We start from the raw sequence: 25,608 nt of genomic DNA, 5'->3' as shown, positions 1-25,608 counted from the left end.
TGTCACCACCACCCCCAGCAGTGTCCTTAAAAGTGACAGGTGCCATGCCCCTAGATGTGTCCTTAAAAGTGACAGGTCCCAAACCCGATGATGAATGTAGGTGACCATTTGACCCAAGGGGAGGTCTGCCAAAGGGTGGTGCTGTTGTTGGGGCATCAGCAAACCAAAGTCCTATGACGGCTGTATGCCCATGTTGGGGTGTAGAGGTGTACGTCCCTTTTAGAGGCTGTTTAGGATACATATAAAGCGTCCTTAAGAGCCTTGTCCAGCAAGCAAATGCCTGAATACGAAAAGGTGCCCACAGCCAAAATGAAGAGATACAACCCGTTCATGAAAAGACCAGTGTTGGGTGGCTCCCACACCACTATCAATAGATATTACCGCAGCTTAACACCCCTGGTAATGGACGAAAATGCTCAACAAGAAACACCTAAGGATATGGGCTCCAACATTACTGGTTTTGGCAATGGCTTGTGTAGGCCTAGGGAAGAACTCAGTCTCAAGAATTGCGTATGCCGGATGTCCCCGATTAAGCGCGACAGTAGTGAAAGTGAGGACTCGTGTAGTGACAGTGTTTTTGCTAGCCTCAGTTCAGTGGACATGGAGGAAGATGAAGAAGCTGTAGCACCTCCTAACACACCCATCTATGGATCTTCAGGAGGATAAGGCTGCTGAGAAGGTCATTCTGCAACAGCCGGCTACAAGCGTCGAAGATGATGGGGCATCGCAGGACATTAGCCACTCTCAAGATTTCAGAGCCACCGCAGAAAGCGGTAAAAATGTGGAGGTTAGTAAAAAATAAAAAAAAATAAAACTGAAAATTTTATGAGCAGGCAATTACCTAATGGTGTATTTTATTTCTTCAAATAACAAACTGTTAATCATTCTTCTTTTTGACCCTACAGAGCAACCCCACCTGGATGCACCTACTTCATAAACTATGTTAAAAAAGCTGTAGCACCTCCTAACACACCCGTCTATGAAGACATGGACCTTCAGGAGGATACGACTGCTGAGGTCATTCTGCAGCAGCCAGGTACATGCGTCGAAGATGATAGGTCATCGCAGGACATTAGCGACTCTCAAGATTTCAGACCCGCCGCAAAGAGCGGTGAAAATGAGGAGGTTAGTAAGACAATGTTATGCACAGTCATCTACATAACGATGTATTTTATTTCTTCAATTAATGGATTGTCATTCTTTCTTCTTTTGAACCCTAGCGAGAAACCCCAAAAAGGCCTGCGGCAGAGTGGCGGTCTGCAAAAGCGAGCAATGTCATTTTCAATTGTCTGTGGTGTTCAAAACAGACTGAAAGTTCCACATGCCAAAACTGTGATGGCTGCAACAAATGTGTATGCAGCTCTGACGCTTGTGAAAAGGAAGAGCCAGGATTGTCCTACTATGAAAGGCAGGAAGGTAAGGTTTTCGCCATGTCGGTGGTCCTAAATTGTGTCAAGCGTGACTATTACAGCCTTTGTCATGGCCATTAAATCAACAATCCACAGCAGGAGGCGCACAAATGTTTGTGTGAACCGTACACAGCAAGAACAATACAATATATTTGCAGTTTGTTAGACCCGTACAAGGTGTATAAACTGCTACGGGTGGTGTACGGGTTGTACACTGCAAAGAAATATGTCCATCCCGATATGTTGAGAATCTTGGCATCGGCACTCAATGAGATCCGATACGCCTAAGACCCGAGCTTAAAACTATCGGGAATGCAGGGGATGGGCGCCGCTTTTAATAGAAAGATGATAGAAAGACTCATGTGTCATCTGTATAAAAACATAGAAAAATAGGGTCTTTGGCCTCCCGAAGACTGTTTTAAACAAGGTCTTATTTAACTTTACATGATAGCGTGTATTTAGAACTAAGTAGTAGAATGTTACACCTCAAGGTGGCTCTGTGTTAATACGTCCTTAGGACGGTTACTGTGAACATTTAAAGTACACTCTGTTTATGATTTGTTAAAATGTTTCTTTACTTTTAATAAAAGATACTTATGCAAAACAAGTGTAATTCATTGTCTGGTGTGTAGTGGATAATAACATGTGGGGGGGCCCGGTTAAGAAATCTTTTATTATGATACATGGGGAGTTGGCAGCTTGGGAAGCACCAAAGCTCTATATAGAAGGGCTGTTGATGAAAACGAACCTGCAAGCAGAGGCCTGGTGAAGAACTGGTTATCAGGAGAGGAGGCGTATTCACTACATAAACCAGCCAGAAGCCTTTTTAAGAGACGTCCTACAATGGTAATGGGCAATTAGATTATCAATGGCAGGCGGATATCTTCAGCCTTCAAGATTTAGCAAAACATAACAACAGAGCTCATTATATATTATCCGTTATAGATGTGCTGTCCAAGTATGCCTATGCAGAAGCGTTACGTGATAAAACTGGGCTAGCGTCACTAGCTTTTAAAGCCATCTTCGAAAAGGGGCGAATTCCTCAAAAACTACAAACAGACGCCAGTAAAGAATTTTTAAACAATACATTTCAGAAATTATTAAAGCACCACGGAGTTCAACATTTTGTAACACACACAGAGGTAAAAGCAGCGGTTGTGGAGCGGATTAACAGAACTTTAAAGTCTGAGATGTGGCGGTATTTTACGGCCCACTACACCTACAGATACGTTGATGTTCTAAAGGCATTTTTAGCTGTATATAATGCCAGTTATCACTGGACCATCAAAACAGCACCCGTAGAGGTAACTCATACTAACTTGTTAACTGTTTGGAGAACAGTGTATGGGCGTAATTTCGCTACAAAGGTGAAGAAGCCTATTTTTAAAAAAGATGATCACGTAAGGATTTCAAAATTGAAAGGGGTCTTTACAAAGGGTTAGCGAATCACTTTTAGAAAGTAAATATTTATAGTGGAAAGTGTGGAGCTTAAAGAGGGGTTGTATATCTACAGGTTAAAGGACTACGATGGGAAAACGGTGTCTGGGGTCTTTTACAAGGAAGAGTTACAAACGTCGCAGTTTCTAAAAATCATTTTGACACTATTTCAATTATGATCTTCGACGATCAGTTGAAGCCTGTGTCCTTTAAATACGGGAAAGTTATTGTTAAGCTTCATTTAATATCGAGACACAACAGAGGTTATTAAGCTGATGTCATGGTGGTGGTAAAAATATATGGGGACCCGTCCATGTACAGGGACTATTTCCGAAACCGGGCCGGCTATGTCAGCCCACCATACTTTCAAGGGTCACATGTTATGTATGGGACTGGTCTAGGAGGTTTCTTCCGTAGTCTGTTTAGAAGAGCTATGCCCTTCATGAGAAAAGGCTATGAAATTGTAAAACCTCAGGTTAGGGCGGCGGCTACAAACATTGCATATGATGTGGTTAGCTGTGTTACTTTGGCAGTTGCCGAACCCATGAACAAACAACCGCAAGAAGGCGCTGGCTTAGTGTACAAGCCGCTCACAAGTGTTAAAAGGAAGCACCGTGCATCGAGATGCAGAGGACTATCTGCCCCCTATAAAAAAAAACTGTACAGGGCCGCTGGTGAGGATGAGAAAATACACTATTATGATTTCCGAAGTCTGTACCCATTTGTAAACAAAAGGAAGGTATACCCCTTAGGACACCCTACCATCATATATATTAAGCCCCTTTCCTAATACTTTGGGCTAGTCAAATGTAAAATCTATCCTCCAACGCAGCTTTACTTTCGAGTGTTACCATACAGAATCGATGGTAAGCTGATGTTCCCCCTCTGTCGAACGTGCGCCGTGTTTACAGAGGTCGGTGGTTGCAGTCACACCGAAGAACAAAGGATGCTCACAGGGACCTGGTGCAGCATCGAGGTCCAAGCTGCTTTAGAGAAAGGCTACAAACTCAGCAGAGTACACCCGGTGTGGCATTTTGAGAGGACCATGACACGTCTCTTTTCACGCTACATTAATTTGTTTCTCAGAGACAAACAGGAGGCCTCGGGATATCCCGATTGGTGTACTAGTCAAGATGCAAACAAGAAATACATTGGTGACTACCACACGCACAAGGGTATACGTTTACGGCCCCATTTGATAAAGGTCAACCCTGCCCGCCGACAGTTAGCCAAACTCTGTCTCAACTCCTTATAGGGAAAATTCACACAGCGTACAAAGATGCCAAATACGACCTTAATAACAGATCCTAACGAACTGTTTAAGTACCTTTTTGCTCCTTGTTATGAGGTGTCCAGCTGCGGGTTTATCGATGAGGAGTCCACGGCTGTGTGCTGGAAATACACAAAAGAGTACCCCACAACGTGTAACAAAATAAACATCTTCATAGAATACTTCACGACTGCACACACCCGTCTAGAGATTCACGGTGTTATGGATAAACTCCAGGACCGCTGCCTGTATCATGATACCGACTCTGTGATTTTTGTGAGTAAACAGGGGAATGAAGATCCTCCTCTTCGGGATTATCTAGGTAATTTGACCAGCAAACTCGATAAGGATAAGTACATAATAGAATATACCTTAGCTGGGTCTAAGACATACTCCTACAAAACGAACACCAACAAAGTGTGTATGAAGGTCAAAGGTATAACATTAAATGTCAGCAACACCCTAAAAATTAATTTTCACAGTCTGAAGAATCTGGTGCAAGAATACTTTGCATCGGCCGATCGTGAAAAAGATAAAACCATAGTTGTTAACCAACCCTGCATAGTCAGATCTAAAAAGAAGTGGGAAATTACAACCCAGCCCCTACAACACCCACTCCACGTATAATGTCCATCATTACTAAATACTAAGCAACTTTAAACATATGACTATGCATGTGTTTTCCATCTCATCCCAAAATACATAAAATGCATTTGAAATGGTATATACACGAAAAATTGGTAATATACTGTACGTTTTCAAGCAGTGGTATCATTCAGATAATGCATATATTGTACATTGGAATGTTGACTGAATGAATCACGAAAATTACATTTATGAAATGGCTCTTAATACAGAAGAGAAGGTCGAGACCATTTCATCACATATTCATACAAGAATGTACATATGCTAGAGGCTAAATCAAAATATTGTCTCTAGAGTTTCAAAATAGAAATCTTGTTCTCTAAGAATAGTTCTACTTTAAGCAGGTTATCATGTGCCAAAAAATAGGTAAATATTTTGGGAACGGGGAAAAAATAATTTCACTTTCAGGGCAAAAAATAGGTCCACAGTTTTTTAGAAGTTTCTGTTTTCCAGAATTGAAGGTCAAATTCGGAGTTCAGGGAACGCTATGTGCTTTAAAGTTATTCTCGTTGTTAGGAGAGAACATTAACTCAGATAGGCTGGCAAAGAATTCGTCATCAACAGTAGGTGAAAGTTGGACCAGGTCCAAAAAAGTTGAAATAGTGCAGATATGAGAAGCATTGCTGTCATCGGGGTTCAGATCAGCAATGGTCACAGAAGGTTGTACCTGTGTGCCGCTTTCATCTCGTACCTCACCGTCACCTAATCGTAATGGTGAGGTCTCAACGAATGCCGTCATCAGAATAGGTAGCCGCTGGGGACAACACGTTGCATGAGCCATTACCGAACCATGCAAAGCATTGATATCCAAAGGTACTGCTGATGGTAGTGTGAGACAGACGTCCAACATGCATTCTTCTCCGCAGAGCAGGCATCGTAGAACAGGTAGGATGCAATCTTGCCAGATTGGTCTGAATGAAAGAAACCAGGTAGTATTCAGATCTCTTAGCCGAGGTAAGCCGAGTACTTTAGTTATCCTTTCTCGGTATCTCATCGCTAGGATCGTTTCTTCCATGGTAGCCTGAGTTTTGTTTGTGGCTGGATTTGCCATATCGGAGTAGAAGGAACCAAAATAAAATCCCTGCTACGAGTCCCAAGATGAGAGGCAGGCCGCCAAACACAGAGTGCACGAAATTCGGAAAGATGCTCAGGACTACTTCAAAGGGTGCTAATAGTCCCGAAAAAATTGTCTTAAATACATTTGCGATGCCACTGGTATCAGACTTGTTTAAAATTTGACCTAACATTTTTATGAAATGCACGGGGCAATTTGTTGATAATAATGCATGTATCTCTGCCGCTTTCCTTGCAACTTGCAGATCATACGTCTCTGTAGACGAGGTTAAAGGCACAGTTGTTTGTAAAAGAATGGATTTCATTCTGCTTAAAGTATCAATTCTAATAGAAGAGATATTCCGAGAAGGCCATATCGTTGCCTCCTTGTCTGGTTTGCTGTTTGGATATAATACGTGCATACAGCAAGTGACCATGGAAGTTACACTGACGATATAGGCCCTTCCTGGCACCATGCCGCAACAGCTGCGGTCACTTATTATAACGTAACTGCCGTTGGAAAGTTGTCAGAAAAAAGTCTCTATCTGTGTAGCCGGGGTGCCGTGCAGGTGGCATGAAAGGTTATTTGATGAACCTTCGCAGGCTCCATGCAACTTAATTCCTTGACACAGAAGTGTACCGCTTAGTGAATTTTTTCAGTTATTACCACTAAGAAATACCTCTTTCTTTTCCCCCAATGTAACATTTATGTGTATAAGGTAGATTCCAGGTCGACTTGATGTAACCTTTATCCAACCTTCTATACAGGCCTGCTGGTATATGCTTTTGGCAATATTGAAACTGAAAAGTCGTTATCGGAATTGTAATTGTGCCATGTATCATCCATTCAATGACGGGTCTTTCGGAGACTGTCAATGGCAATCTTTCTAGTTTTTCAATTCTCAGCACCGTATAGTCTGCTCCTTTTTGTGCCAAAGAGATTTGTTTATCAGTAAGGTTAAAGATAGAAAATAATGGTGTTGTGTTGATTAGATGCCATGGCACGTAGCCTGAACGGAGGTTTTGTAATGTCCAGCCTAACTGTACAATAGAACGTAATTGGGATTGGCCATGTTGTAACATTAGCATATACTGTTCTATTATATCAATAGCAGATGATACAATGCTGTCCAGTAAATAAATTCTGGAGGACAGAGTCGTTAACCCATTGTCCACTACAGACAGTGATTTTTCAAAAATTAATACGATCAATTTCTCGTATTTTTTCAGCAGTTTCAATTTGCGTTACTTTCCAAGCTTCGTTGTAAGCAGCGTATATACCGGCGTATATGAAACGTTTTTGACGCTGTTTGCGAGGTCCCAATATGAAATCTCGCAAGTCAGCACCTTCTTTAAGTAAAGTCAAGTGTTGCTTAATTTCAGGCAGTGTGGATTTCTGTAGCCATTCGAGGCATAGTTTCCCTACACTGCATGTTGTAATTATCCCTGGATGTTGTTTCTGGGAATATCTTGGGTCTGGTCTGTTCTGTTTTAACCCCTGTCTTTTGTTCAGGAATCTATTTTGACAGTTATTAGTGTCTGTGGGCCAGATCAACCATTTTCTCTAATCAGGATTTGTTCTGTTTTGGTGTAAAATATGGGATACGTCTATCTCCACATCTGTAGTGCTATTACTATCAGGTATGGGCTTTGGTATAGACGGTTTGTTTAAGTCCTTTATCTTGGCTAGGCCAAGACAGGTTGTTTGTTGAATGGTGTCATTCAGGAACATTATTTGTTCTGGGATCATGCAGGCTCTGAATAATTATTCTAGACCTTGTACCTGCCAATCTTTTGTACCCAAGATAGTTTTTGTTTCAATGTTGTTTTTCCAAAATTCAAAACCAAATGTAGACATTTTTTCATTGTGGAATATATCAATTTAGTATTTGTCAACATGTTTGTCATTCCTGTCTTATTTAAAATTTTAAAATAAAACGTTTCTGGATCAGTGATGTTAAACCCTGAGAAGTATGGGAATTTCTCATAAAATGTTTTCGAGCTGCCTTTTGGCGGTGTTGGACAATGTTCCCATTGATTATAAGTAAAAACATTTCTAGGATTAGCAGATTTATGCAAATAGTGATGCCCATAATGATTAAAGCAATACATTTCTTCATAGTTTGATGATCCTTCTAAATAATCATGTTCTGTAAATTTTACTATTCAGAAAGGGGGTGGTGATGAACAGAGTGTCTGAATTAAGCAGACCACTCTTACCCAGTCCAAAGATCAGGGCTTGATCCATCACCGTTATTTAGCTCAGTGCCCCATCCCAGCTCAGAACCTGGCTATATGCAAATTAGTCTGTCCCTGGCCCAGTGCATCATGGGAACAGGGCAGACCAAACTACCAAACCAATTCTTCACCAGAAAGGAGACAAGCTACCGGGGACCGGTTTCTGGCATTTCAGCCTCGTCGGCCCGGCTTGCTTGAATCCTGATGGAGCAGTGAGCAAGGGACTCATGTCTGAGTATACCCTGCCACACCTATAGTGGCCGAAAACGATTCAGAAAGGGGGTGGTGATGAACAGAGTCTCTGAATTAAGCAGACCACTCTTACCCAGTCCAAAGATCAGGGCTTGATCCATCACCGTTATTTAGCTCACTGCCCCATCCCAGCTCAGAACCTGGCTATATGCAAATGAGTCTGTCCCTGGCCCAGTGCATCATGGGAACAGGGCAGACCAAACTACCAAGCCAATTCTTCACCAGAAAGGAGACAAGCTACCGGGGACCGGTTTCTGGCATTTCAGCCTCGTCGGCCCGGCGTGCTTGAATCCTGATGGAGCAGTGAGCAAGGGACTCATGTCTGAGTATACCCTGCCACACCTATAGTGGCCGAAAACGATTCAGAAAGGGGGTGGTGATGAACAGAGTGTCTGAATTAAGCAGACCACTCTTACCCAGTCCAAAGATCAGGGCTTGATCCATCACCGTTATTTAGCTCACTGCCCCATCCCAGCTCAGAACCTGGCTATATGCAAATTAGTCTGTCCCTGGCCCAGTGCATCATGGGAACAGGGCAGACCAAACTACCAAGCCAATTCTTCACCAGAAAGGAGACAAGCTACCGGGGACCGGTTTCTGGCATTTCAGCCTCGTCGGCCCGGCTTGCTTGAATCCTGATGGAGCAGTGAGCAAGGGACTCATGTCTGAGTATACCCTGCCACACCTATAGTGGCCGAAAACGATTCAGAAAGGGGGTGGTGATGAACAGAGTGTCTGAATTAAGCAGACCACTCTTACCCAGTCCAAAGATCAGGGCTTGATCCATCACCGTTATTTAGCTCACTGCCCCATCCCAGCTCAGAACCTGGCTATATGCAAATTAGTCTGTCCCTGGCCCAGTGCATCATGGGAACAGGGCAGACCAAACTACGAAGCCAATTCTTCACCAGAAAGGAGACAAGCTACCGGGGACCGGTTTCTGGCATTTCAGCCTCGTCGGCCCGGCTTGCTTGAATCCTGATGGAGCAGTGAGCAAGGGACTCATGTCTGAGTATGCCCTGCCACACCTATAGTGGCCGAAAACGATTCAGAAAGGGGGTGGTGATGAACCGAGTGTCTGAATTAAGCAGACCACTCTTACCCAGTCCAAGTTATTTAGCTCACTGCCCCATCCCAGCTCAGAACCTGGCTATATGCAAATTAGTCTGTCCCTGGCCCAGTGCATCATGGGAACAGGGCAGACCAAACTACCAAGCCAATTCTTCATCAGAAAGGAGACAAGCTACCGGGGACCGGTTTCTGGCATTTCAGCCTCGTCGGCCCGGCTTGCTTGAATCCTGATGGAGCAGTGAGCAAGGGACTCATGTCTGAGTATACCCTGCCACACCTATAGTGGCCGAAAACGATTCAGAAAGGGGGTGGTGATGAACAGAGTGTCTGAATTAAGCAGACCACTCTTACCCAGTCCAAAGATCAGGGCTTGATCCATCACCGTTATTTAGCTCACTGCCCCATCCCAGCTCAGAACCTGGCTATATCCAAATTAGTCTGTCCCTGGCCCAGTGCATCATGGGAACAGGGCAGACCAAACTACCAAGCCAATTCTTCACCAGAAAGGAGACAAGCTACCGGGGACCGGTTTCTGGCATTTCAGCCTCGTCGGCCCGGCTTGCTTGAATCCTGATGGAGCAGTGAGCAAGGGACTCATGTCTGAGTATACCCTGCCACACCTATAGTGGCCAAAAACGATTCAGAAAAGGGGGTGGTGATGAACAGAGTATCTGAATTAAGCAGACCACTCTTACCCAGTCCAAAGATCAGGGCTTGATCCATCACCGTTATTTAGCTCACTGCCCCATCCCAGCTCAGAACCTGGCTATATGCAAATTAGTCTGTCCCTGGCCGCCCAGTGCATCATGGGAACAGGGCAGACCAAACTACCCCCTTTTCTGAATCGTGCATCTGCCCTGTTCCCATGATGCACTGGGCCAGGGACAGACTAATTTGCATACAGCCAGGTTCTGAAACTGGGATGGTGCAATGAGCTAAAAAACGGTGTTGGATCTAGCCCTGATCTCTTGACTGGTTGAGAGCACTCTGCTTAATTCAGAGACTCTGTCCATCACCACCCCTTGTTGTAAATAATTTTGTCCACCCTAAGCGTGGAAGGGTATACTCAGATGTGAGTCCCTTGCTCATTGCACCATCAGGATTCAAGCAAGCCGGGCCGAAGACGCCTGAAATGGCAGAAACCGGTCCCCGGAAGCTTGTTTCCTTCCCAGTGTAAGAATTGGCTTTTGTAGTCTGGTCTGCCCTGTTCCCATGATGCACTGGGCCAGGGACAGACTAATTTGCATACAGCCAGGTTCTGAAACTGGGATGATGCAATGAGCTAAAAAACGGTGTTGGATCTAGCCCTGATCTCTTGACTGGGTGAGAGCACTCTGCTTAATTCAGAGACTCTGTCCATCACCACCCCTTGTTGTAAATAATTTTGTCCACCCTAAGCGTGGAAGGGTATACTCAGATGTGAGTCCCTTGCTCATTGCACCATCAGGATTCAAGCAAGCCGGGCCGAAGACGCCTGAAATGGCAGAAACCGGTCCCCGGAAGCTTGTTTCCTTCCCAGTGTAAGAATTGGCTTTTGTAGTCTGGTCTGCCCTGTTCCCATGATGCACTGGGCCAGGGACAGACTAATTTGCATACAGCCAGGTTCTGAAACTGGGATGGTGCAATGAGCTAAAAAACGGTGTTGGATCTAGCCCTGATCTCTTGACTGGGTGAGAGCACTCTGCTTAATTCAGAGACTCTGTCCATCACCACCCCTTGTTGTAAATAATTTTGTCCACCCTAAGCGTGGAAGGGTATACTCAGATGTGAGTCCCTTGCTCATTGCACCATCAGGATTCAAGCAAGCCGGGCCGAAGACGCCTGAAATGGCAGAAACCGGTCCCCGGAAGCTTGTTTCCTTCCCAGTGTAAGAATTGGCTTTTGTAGTCTGGTCTGCCCTGTTCCCATGATGCACTGGGCCAGGGACAGACTAATTTGCATACAGCCAGGTTCTGAAACTGGGATGGTGCAATGAGCTAAAAAACGGTGTTGGATCTAGCCCTGATCTCTTGACTGGGTGAGAGCACTCTGCTTAATTCAGAGACTCTGTCCATCACCACCCCTTGTTGTAAATAATTTTGTCCACCCTAAGCGTGGAAGGGTATACTCAGATGTGAGTCCCTTGCTCATTGCACCATCAGGATTCAAGCAAACAGGGCCGAAGACGCCTGAAATGGCAGAAACCGGTCCCCGGAAGCTTGTTTCCTTCCCAGTGTAAGAATTGGCTTTTGTAGTCTGGTCTGCCCTGTTCCCATGATGCACTGGGCCAGGGACAGACTAATTTGCATACAGCCAGGTTCTGAAACTGGGATGGTGCAATGAGCTAAAAAACGGTGTTGGATCTAGCCCTGATCTCTTGACTGGGTGAGAGCACTCTGCTTAATTCAGAGACTCTGTCCATCACCACCCCTTGTTGTAAATAATTTTGTCCACCCTAAGCGTGGAAGGGTATACTCAGATGTGAGTCCCTTGCTCATTGCACCATCAGGATTCAAGCAAGCCGGGCCGAAGACGCCTGAAATGGCAGAAACCGGTCCCCGGAAGCTTGTTTCCTTCCCAGTGTAAGAATTGGCTTTTGTAGTCTGGTCTGCCCTGTTCCCATGATGCACTGGGCCAGGGACAGACTAATTTGCATACAGCCAGGTTCTGAAACTGGGATGGTGCAATTAGCTAAAAAACAGTGTTGGATCTAGCCCTGATCTCTTGACTGGGTGAGAGCACTCTGCTTAATTCAGAGACTCTGTCCATCACCACCCCTTGTTGTAAATAATTTTGTCCACCCTAAGCGTGGAAGGGTATACTCAGATGTGAGTCCCTTGCTCATTGCACCATCAGGATTCAAGCAAGCCGGGCCGAAGACGCCTGAAATGGCAGAAACCGGTCCCCGGAAGCTTGTTTCCTTCCCAGTGTAAGAATTGGCTTTTGTAGTCTGGTCTGCCCTGTTCCCATGATGCACTGGGCCAGGGACAGACTAATTTGCATACAGCCAGGTTCTGAAACTGGGATGGTGCAATGAGCTAAAAAACGGTGTTGGATCTAGCCCTGATCTCTTGACTGGGTGAGAGCACTCTGCTTAATTCAGAGACTCTGTCCATCACCACCCCTTGTTGTAAATAATTTTGTCCACCCTAAGCGTGGAAAGGTATACTCAGATGTGAGTCCCTTGCTCATTGCACCATCAGGATTCAAGCAAGCCGGGCCGAAGACGCCTGAAATGGCAGAAACCGGTCCCCGGAAGCTTGTTTCCTTCCCAGTGTAAGAATTGGCTTTTGTAGTCTGGTCTGCCCTGTTCCCATGATGCACTGGGCCAGGGACAGACTAATTTGCATACAGCCAGGTTCTGAAACTGGGATGGTGCAATGAGCTAAAAAACGGTGTTGGATCTAGCCCTGATCTCTTGACTGGGTGAGAGCACTCTGCTTAATTCAGAGACTCTGTCCATCACCACCCCTTGTTGTAAATAATTTTGTCCACCCTAAGCGTGGAAGGGTATACTCAGATGTGAGTCCCTTGCTCATTGCAACATCAGGATTCAAGCAAGCCGGGCCGAAGACGCCTGAAATGGCAGAAACCGGTCCCCGGAAGCTTGTCTCCTTCCCAGTGTAAGAATTGGCTTTTGTAGTCTGGTCTGCCCTGTTCCCATGATGCACTGGGCCAGGGACAGACTAATTTGCATACAGCCAGGTTCTGAAACTGGGATGGTGCAATGAGCTAAAAAACGGTGTTGGATCTAGCCCTGATCTCTTGACTGGGTGAGAGCACTCTGCTTAATTCAGAGACTCTGTCCATCACCACCCCTTGTTGTAAATAATTTTGTCCACCCTAAGCGTGGAAGGGTATACTCAGATGTGAGTCCCTTGCTCATTGTACCATCAGGATTCAAGCAAGCCGGGCCGAAGACGCCTGAAATGGCAGAAACCGGTCCCCGGAAGCTTGTTTCCTTCCCAGTGTAAGAATTGGCTTTTGTAGTCTGGTCTGCCCTGTTCCCATGATGCACTGGGCCAGGGACAGACTAATTTGCATACAGCCAGGTTCTGAAACTGGGATGGTGCAATGAGCTAAAAAACGGTGTTGGATCTAGCCCTGATCTCTTGACTGGGTGAGAGCACTCTGCTTAATTCAGAGACTCTGTCCATCACCACCCCTTGTTGTAAATAATTTTGTCCACCCTAAGCGTGGAAGGGTATACTCAGATGTGAGTCCCTTGCTCATTGCACCATCAGGATTCAAGCAAGCCGGGCCGAAGACGCCTGAAATGGCAGAAACCGGTCCCCGGAAGCTTGTTTCCTTCCCAGTGTAAGAATTGGCTTTTGTAGTCTGGTCTGCCCTGTTCCCATGATGCACTGGGCCAGGGACAGACTAATTTGCATACAGCCAGGTTCTGAAACTGGGATGGTGCAATGAGCTAAAAAACGGTGTTGGGTCTAGCCCTGATCTCTTGACTGGGTGAGAGCACTCTGCTTAATTCAGAGACTCTGTCCATCACCACCCCTTGCTGTAAATTTTGCTGACATTTCTAAATCTGACATCATATTATTAATATTTTCAAAGTCCCAATCATCAGAGAAAGTACTAGGTTATACAAAGTCACTTAATGAAACCGTGAACTGATGTGGATATCTCAACAGTTCAACCGGGCCATAGATGTTGTAATCAGTAGCGTCCCATGCTACACCACCAGGTATAGGAATGGCTGTGATGTTTATGTTATGTTATGTTATAAACTGTTTTGTAACGCGCTCAATTACTACCGGAGTATCCTGGCGCGGTATACCGCTGAGGAACCCGTCCTGGTTTTCCCTGTGGGATGGTCCCTACTGGGAGTCCCCAAGGTGAAGCCAGGCATCCCCGGCGTTGATGGGGCCGTTGTGAAGATTAGGCAAGCTAATGCCCAGAGTTGCCGAGTGGGACCCCTGGTTAGAGTAGGCACCGAGGCGAGAATTATCGAGTCCGCTGACCCTGGTCCACGACCCTGCCGCGTGGGGAATTGAACCCTGGTCCCGGGCCGACTCCTGCTTCCGGGTCGCCGCCTCTAACCAGTGAGCCACACCACTCAATTACTGATGATAGTTCTCTTTTCTCAATGCGAGAAGATATGTGTGGCTTTAGGACCAAGTTGATGTTCTGACTTGCTGTGTCCATTGTACTGTATTTTCCTTCAATCATTCTTCCCAAGCTTAAAACCAAAATGAGCCAGAGTAGGAGGAAAAGTACACCTAACACAATCCACAATTCAATCCATGGTGAAATCAGATATGTTTCTTTGAGTTGATGAAAGAGTTCAGTCATTTTTTCTTTGAAAGTTTTAGTTGCTGGCGTTTCTTCATGTTCACTTGGATCTTTAGAAAAGTCATCGAAATTGATGAAGTAGCCAGATGCAGTTCTGTCAATTGTTGGAATTGCTTCCAGATTTTCATTAATCTTTGCATTTGTTTAGTCAGAGGCTACATCATTGAAGATTGGTGTTTCTTGACGAACTGTTGCAATTTGGGTTTTAAGAGGCACAAGTTCCAAGGCTTTGTTACATAGTCCTTTTTTATTCACTGCAGGTTTATCAAATGTGATTAGTCTCTCAGTTTGAACCTCTTGAATTGTAGCAAGGTTTGGTCTTCTGCTACTTCTTGAGAGTCCACTGGGCCTACTACTTATTATTGGCCACATGATTGTGGTTTTACCAGGTCGATTGATACAACTCTGTTCTCCTTTTTACCAGCAAGGGGCGGTAGTACTACTGATCTTGTTCCGCTGATAGCTAAGACAGGTACTGCTTTTCTGTAAGAAGGCCCAAATTCCTTCTTTATCGCGATCTTTTCTCTGACCAGATCCCCAACCTTTGGAATCCAGGCAGGTCTTGCTGGGACAGGTGTTTTTTCTTCAGTGGCGGTTGGCTTTAGCTTTGTGTTACTTAGACTTCTTCTTGTTTCATTTAAGTCCTGTAAAACAGCCAAACGATCTTTGATATCAAAGGTTTTTTGTTCCACCACTCAAGTCTGACTATCGAGATCTTCGATTATCATTCTAGTACCAAGCAAAAGTTCATACGGAGTGATTCCCCAAAGAGAATGTCTTGGCAGATTATTAAGACTACGTTGGACACTTATTAGATGTTTGACCCACCCATCACCCGAACCTAATACCCTCGCGGTTATAGATTGCTTCATGTCATGGTTTTTTTCTCCACTACCGCATTTCCCTCGGGATGGAATGGACTAGAGTACCGCAATGCAATGCACATGCTGGCCATGGCTTCCTTGTAAGCTCGAGAGCTAAACGCAGGACCCTGGTCAGAATGTAGCATGCCAATTGCATATTTGCCGATAAAGACTCGCAAATCTTTTATAACAGTTCTGGCGTCAGCCGAGCGCTGGGGCCACATCTAAATGAATCTCGTCTTAATAATTATGGGATTGCATTTTTCCTTGTGGACGTCTGCGTGTAGATAGCCTAATGCTGTCTAATAGAGGTGTCTGGGCTGGTGTCTGGTCCGGTTCACAACTGCGATCTCTGTTGCAGTCCAGACAATCCATTGCAAAGTTATAAATTTGCAAGCTCATCCCCGGCCACCAGTATTGTGATTGTAATTCTATTAGAGATTTCAAGATCTCTTGGTGCCTCAGACCCATTCCCATGTGTGCTTCTTGAATCAAGTAAGCCCCCCGGTTCGTGTTTGGAATTACTCTGTCCCCCACTCCAGGGATTCGAGCAAAAGGAACGGAGTTCGCATCAATTATGTATGTATTGTCGAGTGGATAGTTGAGAGGTAATGCTGCATAGTCGCCTTTTAATGAGGCTTTTACTGCCAGCATGGTTTCTCCATCTATTTGTTTTTTCGAACGCTTTTTTGTAGCTACGGAAGCCAGTTGAACCGCTGCCGCTCTGGCTCTGTTAGCCAATGAATTGCCTGCAACGTGAACGCCATCACGTTGAAGACTCTGCGTATGTATCACGTGAGTCTTTCGTAGTTCTTTCTGTAAAAGAACTACTTGTTACCATAGTTTTTAATGCTTTATTGTGACCCTGTCTCATCTTTGTAACCGTTTTCAATCCAGGTCTGCATGAAATTATTGTAAGAGTGGACGCAATAATACGAATCGCACACTATTAGTGTGGGGAATTCGCGATTGGCATTCTCAAGCGCCATCTTGAAAGATCTTATTTCAGCTCTCTGAGTTGTACAGTTTCTGAGTGATTCAGTTTTAGTGACCATCGGTCTGAATTTACCTAAGCGCCAGCGACCTTTAACAATCGCGCATGCTGCATTGTAAACTTGTTTATCCACACCGTAGTGTTGTGCAAATCTGTCCGTGTAGATTACACAGGTGTACTGTTCAAGAGGTAGAGTTTCGATTGACAGAAGACATTCATGTTCGTGTTCTAGATGTTCTAGTTTTTTCATTTTGGGATCAAATGCGTGTTTCACGTCTGTTGCAGCAAGAGAATTTTCCCACAGTATCCATTTTGGATCTAAAGCTTTAGCATTCGGAATGCTTGGTCTTGTTACTGCCTCAAGGGCTGATACTGCTGTTAAAACAGATATGCTCTTCCCTTGCGCTAGGGCTCTTTCTTTTGCTACAGCAGTTTGAACCGGTCATTTCAGCTTGTGTGTACAAGTGTGATTTATAAGCTATTGGTATCGTTTCTCCCTCATTAGAGGTCAGGTACGTAAATCCGCATCTACCTGGGATGACTCGGATTACAAGGTTGCGTTCATTTACTCGCGTGTCCAATTGTATGGTTTGAAATCAGGTTTTATTACTTCGTAGAGAGGTTTAACCCTTTCTGCATAATTTAGAATGTAAGTTCTTCCGAAATTCAGGAAACCTAGAATTGATTGTAAGTTTTCAGCGTTTTTGGAGCTTGGAGTACTGCACACTTCTCTAAGAAGTTGTCTGCTAGGCTTTTGCCTTCACTTGATAATTAATATCCTAAAAATAGGACAGTGAGGTGGGCAATTCGTGACTTTTTAAAGTTGAATTTGTACCCTTCAGATGCGAACCCAATTATAATCGTGTTCACTCTTTTCAAGTGTGTCTCCAGGTCATCGTCTGTAAGACAGATGTCATCGACATAAGATATTGCCTCATCATCATACATTTGTAGTAATTCTGTTACCCTGGCTGAAAATAATCCTGGGCTGTTCTTGAATCCCTGGGGGAGACAACAGAATTGCCAATGGGCCCCCATACTTGAGAAAGCGGTCAAATACCTGCTTTCTGGTGCTATGTTTTAACAGAAGAAACCATTTGAAATATCTAATGTCGTTTTATATTTTTTGTGTACGATGTTATTCATTAGTGCTGCACTGTGTGAGTTTTGTACTGCAAATGTTTTGCAGCTAGAGTTTAGGTGTCAGTAGTCCAAAACTAGACTATATGAATCGTTTGGCTTGGAGACAGGAAACAAAGGATTGTTCATTTGTGAGGTGCATGTTTCAATCACCCCCTGATATTCAAGTTGATCTAAGATCTCCCTGACTTGTTTTTCAGCTTCTTGCTTAACAGGATACTGCCTCTGTGCAGTTGGTTGAATTTTTAACAGAATTTTATGGTGAGGAGAATCCTCATCCCATCCTACATGATTTTTGTATAATGCAGGGGCATGGGCCACTGCCCATTTTCTTGCATATGTGTATTTTATATGAATTGGAATGTGATTTGAGAAGGCAGGCATAATCATTTCTTCGCCATGTGGGCACTCCCTGACAAACTCTGGTGGCCAGTCTTTCTCTGCTAGAAGGATATCATAGCCTTTAGATATGTTCTCCCAAAAGAGACCTCTTATTTTCCTAGTTTTGTCCAATTGTATACGTAATGTTATTTAATATAATTTATGGGGCACACTAACTCTGGTGTCAGTTTCCACCTGAATGTATTCCTTTGTGTCCACTGTCTCTAGAAGATTCATCAGGATCTTGCGAACTATGGTCACTTCTGCAGCACTGTCTAGCATTGTCTGGGCCCATCCTCCGTTCTTGAGTTGTGTCCTCAGAATCCTCGGCATGTTTTATTTTAATACTGGCTACCTTCTTTTTTGGAAATTGTAATTTTTTACTTTGATGAGCAGGTTCCTTGTCTTTGGACTTGACGCGCTCTTCTTTGTGTTCTGACCGTCCTCTTCTTTCCGATTTCTGTGAGGAAGTCTGAAAAGATCAAGAGGCACGTGTATCATTATCTTTATATCTGTCAGGTTTTCTTAAATTATCCCTATTTCTAAGGTTGCATCTTTTTTACGAGGGCTCCCGTTGTGGAGACTTGCCCCCCCCGTTCTGGAGATCTATTTCTCCATTGGAGAAACCTTCCTCTGGACTGGAACTGTTTTTCTCTGGGAGTGGTTTGTTTATTACCCTCCCACTTCTTTTTTGTAGTAATGAGATTATTTTTAATAAAGCTCTTTTCAGTATTTTCAGTTAGTTGTGGTTTTAGTGGTTTACCACCCAAACTATCTCTCCCTAATTCTTCATAGGATTTTTCAATTATTCTGGCAAGTTCAAAAGGTTGTTCTGCTATATCTGTTTCTTTCAATTTTTTGCGGCAGGTTGTACGGTCAATTGTCAATTGAACTGATTGTCTATATGCTTTTGTTAATTCTTTTAGCTTTACTAAAAGTTCACAGCTTGACATTTTTTCAATGTCAGGATGTGGTGTATAGCCGGCTAGAACCGGCCATGTGACTCCTGGTCTACCTAGTGGTCCGAGCCTGGTAAAGTGATTTTGATGTTTTAGGGCGCCATTAAACCAGAGCTGGTGCTCTTGGTACGTTAGTGGAATTTCAATGTCCTCAAAAGGACCGTATTCCGTTGGGGATTCCTCTATTTTGTAGTTGTGGAAATCGCGTGTCACGGCATTTGCTGCCGGAAAATGTATCCAGGAATGGAACACCTCTGTCTGCTGATATTCATGGGCCTCTACCACAAATATGACTGTAACACCTCTAGGTGATACCCCATTTTCTATAGGTTTTATAGTTATGATTTTCCTTACATTTACCTGGATGATTATAGCATTCGGGTCTTCATGTTGGAGACTTGTGTCTTCCGCTAAAGGTTGAGCTGCCAAAGCATCTCTTTCTTCGTCACTTCCCGTCATTTTACTGACTGAAAGGTTTTTTCAGAGCAAGTTTCAAGGAAACAAAGATTAGGTGCACAATATTTTGGAACACTGTATCCTTCAACGTTGACTAAACCAAAAACTAATACATAGGAATCTCTTCCTATTAAGTTTTGGCGGATATTAACCTTTCACCCACTCCAGACGTCTATTGGCGTATTTACGGGAAAAAGTGGTCTGTGTAAAAAGCACGACTGAGTTACTCTAGTATCTAGCGTTAAATTATCGCCTTACCAAACGTTGGGCGCCATGTAGTGTAGTTCCTATATTCCCAATAGGCTCTGCGCATTGGAATAACATAAACGATAGTTTAGACGTAGGACTTAGGTCTACTAGGTCTCTATTGAATATGTTAGACTTAATTATGAATGCCAGCTAGCTCAAAGGTCACTTGAAACTTTCTCGAGTAAACAGGAAGGTGTTAACTTTCCTGAATAGACAAGAAGGGATTAGTTTCTGACAACCGCATAAACATGACAACTTTGCTCCTTCCAGAATAAGGAGTATACCTCCAGAGTCGCGGAAACAATAGATAACTATTTTACTCAGTCAATCGTGCATGCTTAGTTTCACCAGAAGCGCAGAGAAATAGAGAGACGGGCGTTTTCAATAAAAGAGGTTATTTATTGAACAGTCTTCTTTCTCATGCAAGAGAAGTGAGTTGCCACAATTGCAATACTTGTTATAAAGTAAAGTGCGTACAGTAAAAGGAGTATTATGAAATAATACTGTAAAAGAATGGTATGGTTTCTAAGCCATACGATGTTTAAAATAGATAAAATATATACATAGATAAAACCATGACTAAACGTACTCAACTGGTGCTTCTAAGATACGCCTACCCCGGTGTACCTAACCTAAGTCTAGTACGTGGGAAGGAGTAAGTGAGCTGCAGTTTAAGTTAAGATGGTTTTTGCCAAGAATCTGAATCAAGAATTCTCTAAGGGTCCAATCAGCTCCGTACCTTGTTTATAGAATGAAGGAGGTCTTGTATCTCTCTCTCAGGACTCGATCTCCCAGCAACCCGCAAGGGTGACCAGGAAACACTGGAGCTGGATTTCTCGGCAGGAGAAAAGACAGCGTCTCTCTCAGTGCGCCAATGGGAGGGTCGGCTTCCTTCGGCACTTGCCACAGCAGGGCGTCGGGCAAGTAGATAGCTGATCTGCTCCAAACCACCGTGTCTCTTGCTAGGGCAGATGCTGGTATATTTATACCTGGAAGGTGCCGAGTTTGACGTAAGGTTAGACATAAGACGTCACTAAGAACTCGCAGTTCTTTTAGGACTCCAGGAGTTCTAGGACAAATCAATACAGAAGCAGGGGGAATTCCCGGGCTGCTGGAGGCTTGGTTTGTTTAAGAACGCGTTGTGCTTTCTAGGAGTCTATGGGAGTAGCCTTGCCGTATTTGGACTGCATTGGCTATGGCTTAATATGGATATGATTCTTGTGCCTTTATAAGGATATGATTTGTTATAACCACATAAGGGCATAAATCGGGAATATTTAAATAGGGTCCTAGATACGTTTACAACACTTTAGACAGCTATTCTTCATCCAAGCCACAACCCTTTCCATGCAGGGTGATAAACTATCAGAGTAATTACTTGATCTGGGGTCTAGGGAGATCACCAACTGGGTTTCATCGGAAGTAGATATCATAGAGACATCTAACTCCTGTACTATCCGTGCTAGTGGTCCAATATACACATTAAATAACATGGGGCTCAACGTGAAGCCCTGTGGCACCCCACACGACAGAGGCTTGATCTGGGAGAGAAGGTTAGATTTCATATCTTGGAACATTCTGCCTTCCAGGAAGGATGTCAGCCTCTGTAGGTATTTATCATGGACACCAAGTTCCAGCAGTCTATCTAGCAGAGTATAGTGGTCCACTGTGTCAAATGCTGTGCTAAGGTCGAGAAGTAGTGTAGCGGCAGAGCTTTCCTGATCCAGTGTCGATTTGAGTTACTCATCCACTGCCTGGAGTGCTGATTCTGTGCTGTGCTGAGCATGGAATCCCATTTGTGTGGGATGGAGGCATTGGTGTGTTTCCCAAAACTCTGTCAGCACACCATTTATGTGTTTTTCTAACAGGTTTTCAACAAATGGCAGCAGTGAGATGGGGCTATTATTCTCTAGTTGGGTTGGGTCTACATTAGTTTGTTTTTAGCAGAGGTCTGATAATTGCATGTTTCAATGCACTTGGAACTTCGCCCAACTCTAGTTAGAGGTTCATAACTGTAACAAGTGTTGGAAGCAAGAACTTTGTAACTTTTTTCAAAATATGCAGTGGAGCCGGGTCTAACGGCAAACCTAATTTCACCTTATCCATCAGCAATCTCACATCCTCTATATGGACTATGGGGAAACAAGTGAGGGTGGGCATAGAGAGATCTGCGCCAGATCTCCTTCCTGCCTTGTAGTTGACTCTCTCCCGGTCATAAATGAGCTATAGATGCCCGTGATTTTTTTTAGGAAGTAGGTGGCTAAATCATTACATCTTTACTCTGTTGCCACAATAATGAGGGAATTGTGTGCTGGGGAGGTTAAAGCCTTGACTACTGTGAAGAGTTCCTTTTAGGAGTTCTATGCTTGGCTAATCTTTAGCTCAAACAGTTTTGCCTGTGCCTCTTTACTACTATTGTGGTATATTCTGATGGCCGCCTTATACTTGGCTTTGATTTGTAAGTCATAATCTTTCTTCCAGCCCCTTTCAATTTTTTTACAGTTTTTCTTTAAAGGTAATAGCTGAGAGTTAAACCACGGCACCCTTTTGGGCCTGAGTTTTGGTTTCAATGATGATTTGGAGGCTATATTATCCAGTGTTTGCGAGGGCCAATTTTCCCAGCTGGAGTAGGCTTCTTCAGCTTTGTCAATCAATCAATCAATCAATCAAGGACATTTATAGAGCGCACTACTTACCCGGAGGGTCTCAAGGCGCTTGGGGGGGGGGGGGGTGCTGCTACTGCTCGAACAGCCAGGTCTTGAGCTTCTTCCTGAAGGAGAGGTGGTCTTGGGTCAGGCGCAGGTCGGGAGGGAGGGAGTTCCAGGTCTTGGCGGCCAGGTGGGAGAAGGACCTTCCTCCTGTTGTCGTTCTTCGGATGCGGGGGACGGCGGCGAGGGCGTGACTGGCTGATCGGAGGTGGCGTTTGGGAGCGTAGAAGTTGATGCGGTTTTTGAGGTAGCTCGGGCCTTGATCGTGTAGGGCTTTGTGTGCGTGGGTGAGGAGACGGAAGGTGATTCTCTTGTTGACGGGGAGCCAGTGCAGGTCTCTCAGATGTCCGGAGATGTGGCTGCGTCGGGGGATGTCGAGGATGAGTCTGGCTGAGGCGTTCTGGATCCGCTGGAGTCTCTTCTGGAGCTTGGCGGTGGTTCCGGCCTAGAGGGCGTTGCCGTAGTCCAGTCGGCTGGTGACGAGGGCCTGGGTGACCGTCTTCCTGGTCTCGGTGGGGATCCACCGGAAGATCTTCCGTAGCATGCGCAGGATGTTGAAGCATGACGAGGAGACGGCGTTGACTTGTCTGGTCATGGAGAGGGAGGAGTCCAGGATGAAGCCCAGGTTGCGTGCGTGGTCTGTCGGTGTGGGTGCGGTGCCCAGGGCGGGGCGCCACCAGGAGTCGTCCCAGGCGGAGGGCGAGGAGCCCAGGATGAGGACTTCCGTCTTGTCTGAGTTCAGTTTCAGGCGGCTGGTCGTCATCCACTCGGCTACATCTTTCATCCCTTCGTGAAGGTTGGCTCTGGAAGCGGCGGGGTCGTTGGTCAGTGAGAGGATCAGCTGGGTGTCATCGGCGTAGGAGATGATGTTCAGGTTGTGTTGGCGTGCGATGGGCGCGAGGGGGCTCATGTAGACGTTGAAGAGGGTGGGGCTCAGCGAGGATCCTTGAGGGACGCCGCAGATGACTTCGGTGGCCTCTGACTTGTACGGTGGTAGACGGACTCTCTTTGTTCTTCCGTCGAGGAAGGAGACGATCCATTCCAGTGCCTTCTCCTGAATTCCGACGTTGCTGAGGCGCTGCACTAGGGTGTGGTGGCAGACAGTGTCGAATGCCGCGGAGAGGTCTAGGAGGAGGAGGGCCGCTGTTTCTCCGTTGTCCATCAGGGCTCGGATGTCATCGGTGGCAGCGATGAGGGCGGTCTCGGTGCTGTGGTTGGCTCGGAAGCCAGACTGTGAGGGGTCGAGGGATCCATTCGTCTCGAGGAAGGCGGCCAGCTATTTGTTGACGGTCTTTTCGATGACTTTGGCTGGAAACGGGAGGAGCGAGATGGGGCGGTAGTTCTTGAGTTCGGTGGGGTCCGCTGTTGGTTTCTTTAGTAGAGCGCTGAGTTCGGCGTGCTTCCAGCTCTCCGGGAAGGTGGCGGTGTCGAAGGAGGTGTTGACGATGTCCCGCAGGTGGGGTGCGATGACAGCGTCGGCCTTGTTGAAGACGTGGTGAGGGCAGGGGTCGGTCGGAGATCTGGAGTGGATGGAGTTCATCATGCGGACGGTGTCATCGGTGCTGATCGGAGTCCAGGCGCGGAGGGTGGTGGTGGGCGGCGTTGCTGCGGTCGTTGTGTGCGATGGTTGAATGCTGAAGCTGTTGTGTATGTCCGCGATCTTGTTGTGGAAGTAGGAGGCGAGGGAGTTGCAGAGGTCTTGCGATGGGGTGATGTCGTTGTTTCCGGCGTTGGGGTTGGAGAGCTCTTTCACGATGTTGAAGAGTTCCTTGCAGTTGTGTGCGTTGTTGTCCAGTCGGTCCTTGAATGCAGTTTTCTTGGTGGCGCGGATCAGTTGGTGGTGCTTCCGGGTGGCAAGCTTGAGGGTGGTCATGTTGTCCGGTGTTGGTTCCCTTCTCCAGACTTTCTCGAGGGCTCGGCAGTTCTTCTTGGAGCTCTTGAGTTCGTCGGTGAACCATGGGGCTTTCTTGCTGCCGGGTCTGCTGGGCGGTGTCCTCAGAGGGGCGAGTTCATCCGCGCAGTTGCTGATCCACTTCGTGAGGTTGTCGGCGGCCTGGCTGGGGTTCGCTGAGCTGGCGGGAGGGTGCTGACTCAGGGAAGCGGCGAGCTGGTCGGCTGTGATCTTGTTCCAGCTTCTTCGGGCAACCTGTTGCTGGTGGTGGTGGGTCGTCGTTCTTCTGAAGGTGAAGTGGACGCAGCTGTGGTCCGTCCAGTGGAGTCCTCTGGCGTGGCTGAAGGCGATGTCTTTGCTGGATGAGAAGACGGCGTCGAGAGTGTGTCCGGCGAGGTGGGTGGGGGTGGTCACCAGCTGCTTGAGTCCCAGGTTTGCGAGGTTTTCCAGCAGGGTGGTGGTGTTGCGGTCGTCGTTGTTCTCCAGGTGGAAGTTGAGGTCCCCGAGGAGGATGTAGCCGGCTGAGGGGAGGGCGAGCGGGCTGATGAAGTCGGCGATGTCCTCGCTGAATTGTGTGCGTGGTCCTGGGGGTCTGTAGATGAGGGTGCCTCTGAGGGTGGTCTTGGGGTTGACGTGGATCTGGAAGTGCAGGTGTTCGGCGGGTGCGATGGTGTCGTCGGTGTTGGTCGTGATGCGGATGGTGTTCCTGTGAATGATGGCGATGCCTCCTCCTGTCTGGTTGACGCGGTCCCTCCGGATGATCTTGTAGCCGTCCGGGATGGCGATGGCGATGTCGGGCGCTGAGGAGGCGTTCATCCAGGTTTCCGTGAGGAAGGCGACGTCTGGGGCTGTGGTGTCGAGCAGGTTCCAGAGCTCGACGGCGTGTCTGTGGACGGAGCGGGTGTTGAGCAGGATGCACTTCAGGTGGGTGCTGCTGGAGTTCGGCTTGGTGGGTGCTGGTGCAGTGCAGGTCCGGGTGCAGGAGAACTTGCAGGACTGGCAGATGAAGGGTCCGTGGGTGCGTCTCGGGGTGGCTCGGTAGCATCCAGGGGTTCGGCCGGCGTTGAGTGCGTTGAGGGTGGCGGCGTCGTATGTCCGGCGGGTGGGCTGGGGTCTGCGGGGGCCAGGGGTCCTGGCACTGGGCGCGGTCCAGGGCCAGACGGGCGCAGACGGGCTTACCTTTGGCGCACCTTCGGCACTCAATCATTGCTCCCGCTGCGCGCGTCCGCTGCGAGGTCGCTCTGGGGACGTCATAAGAAGGGAGCCGGTCGGGAGGGTCTGCGGGGAGGCGGGAGCGCGAGCC

The 25,608-nt window shown here is 46.2% G+C and overlaps 1 pseudogene; it reads left to right on the top strand.

The window, feature by feature from the left end:
- The first annotated feature begins 713 nt into the window (after positions 1-713).
- Positions 714-1,831, top strand: LOC144752772 (uncharacterized; annotated as a pseudogene).
- Positions 1,832-25,608: the final 23,777 nt, after the last annotated feature.

Source organism: Lissotriton helveticus, chromosome 5_1, assembly GCF_964261635.1.
Source record: "Lissotriton helveticus chromosome 5_1, aLisHel1.1, whole genome shotgun sequence".
In the NCBI taxonomy this organism is placed as follows: Eukaryota; Metazoa; Chordata; class Amphibia; order Caudata; family Salamandridae; genus Lissotriton; species Lissotriton helveticus.
Note: the sequence above shows the minus strand (reverse complement) of the source record. Positions and strands in the feature narration are given on the sequence as shown.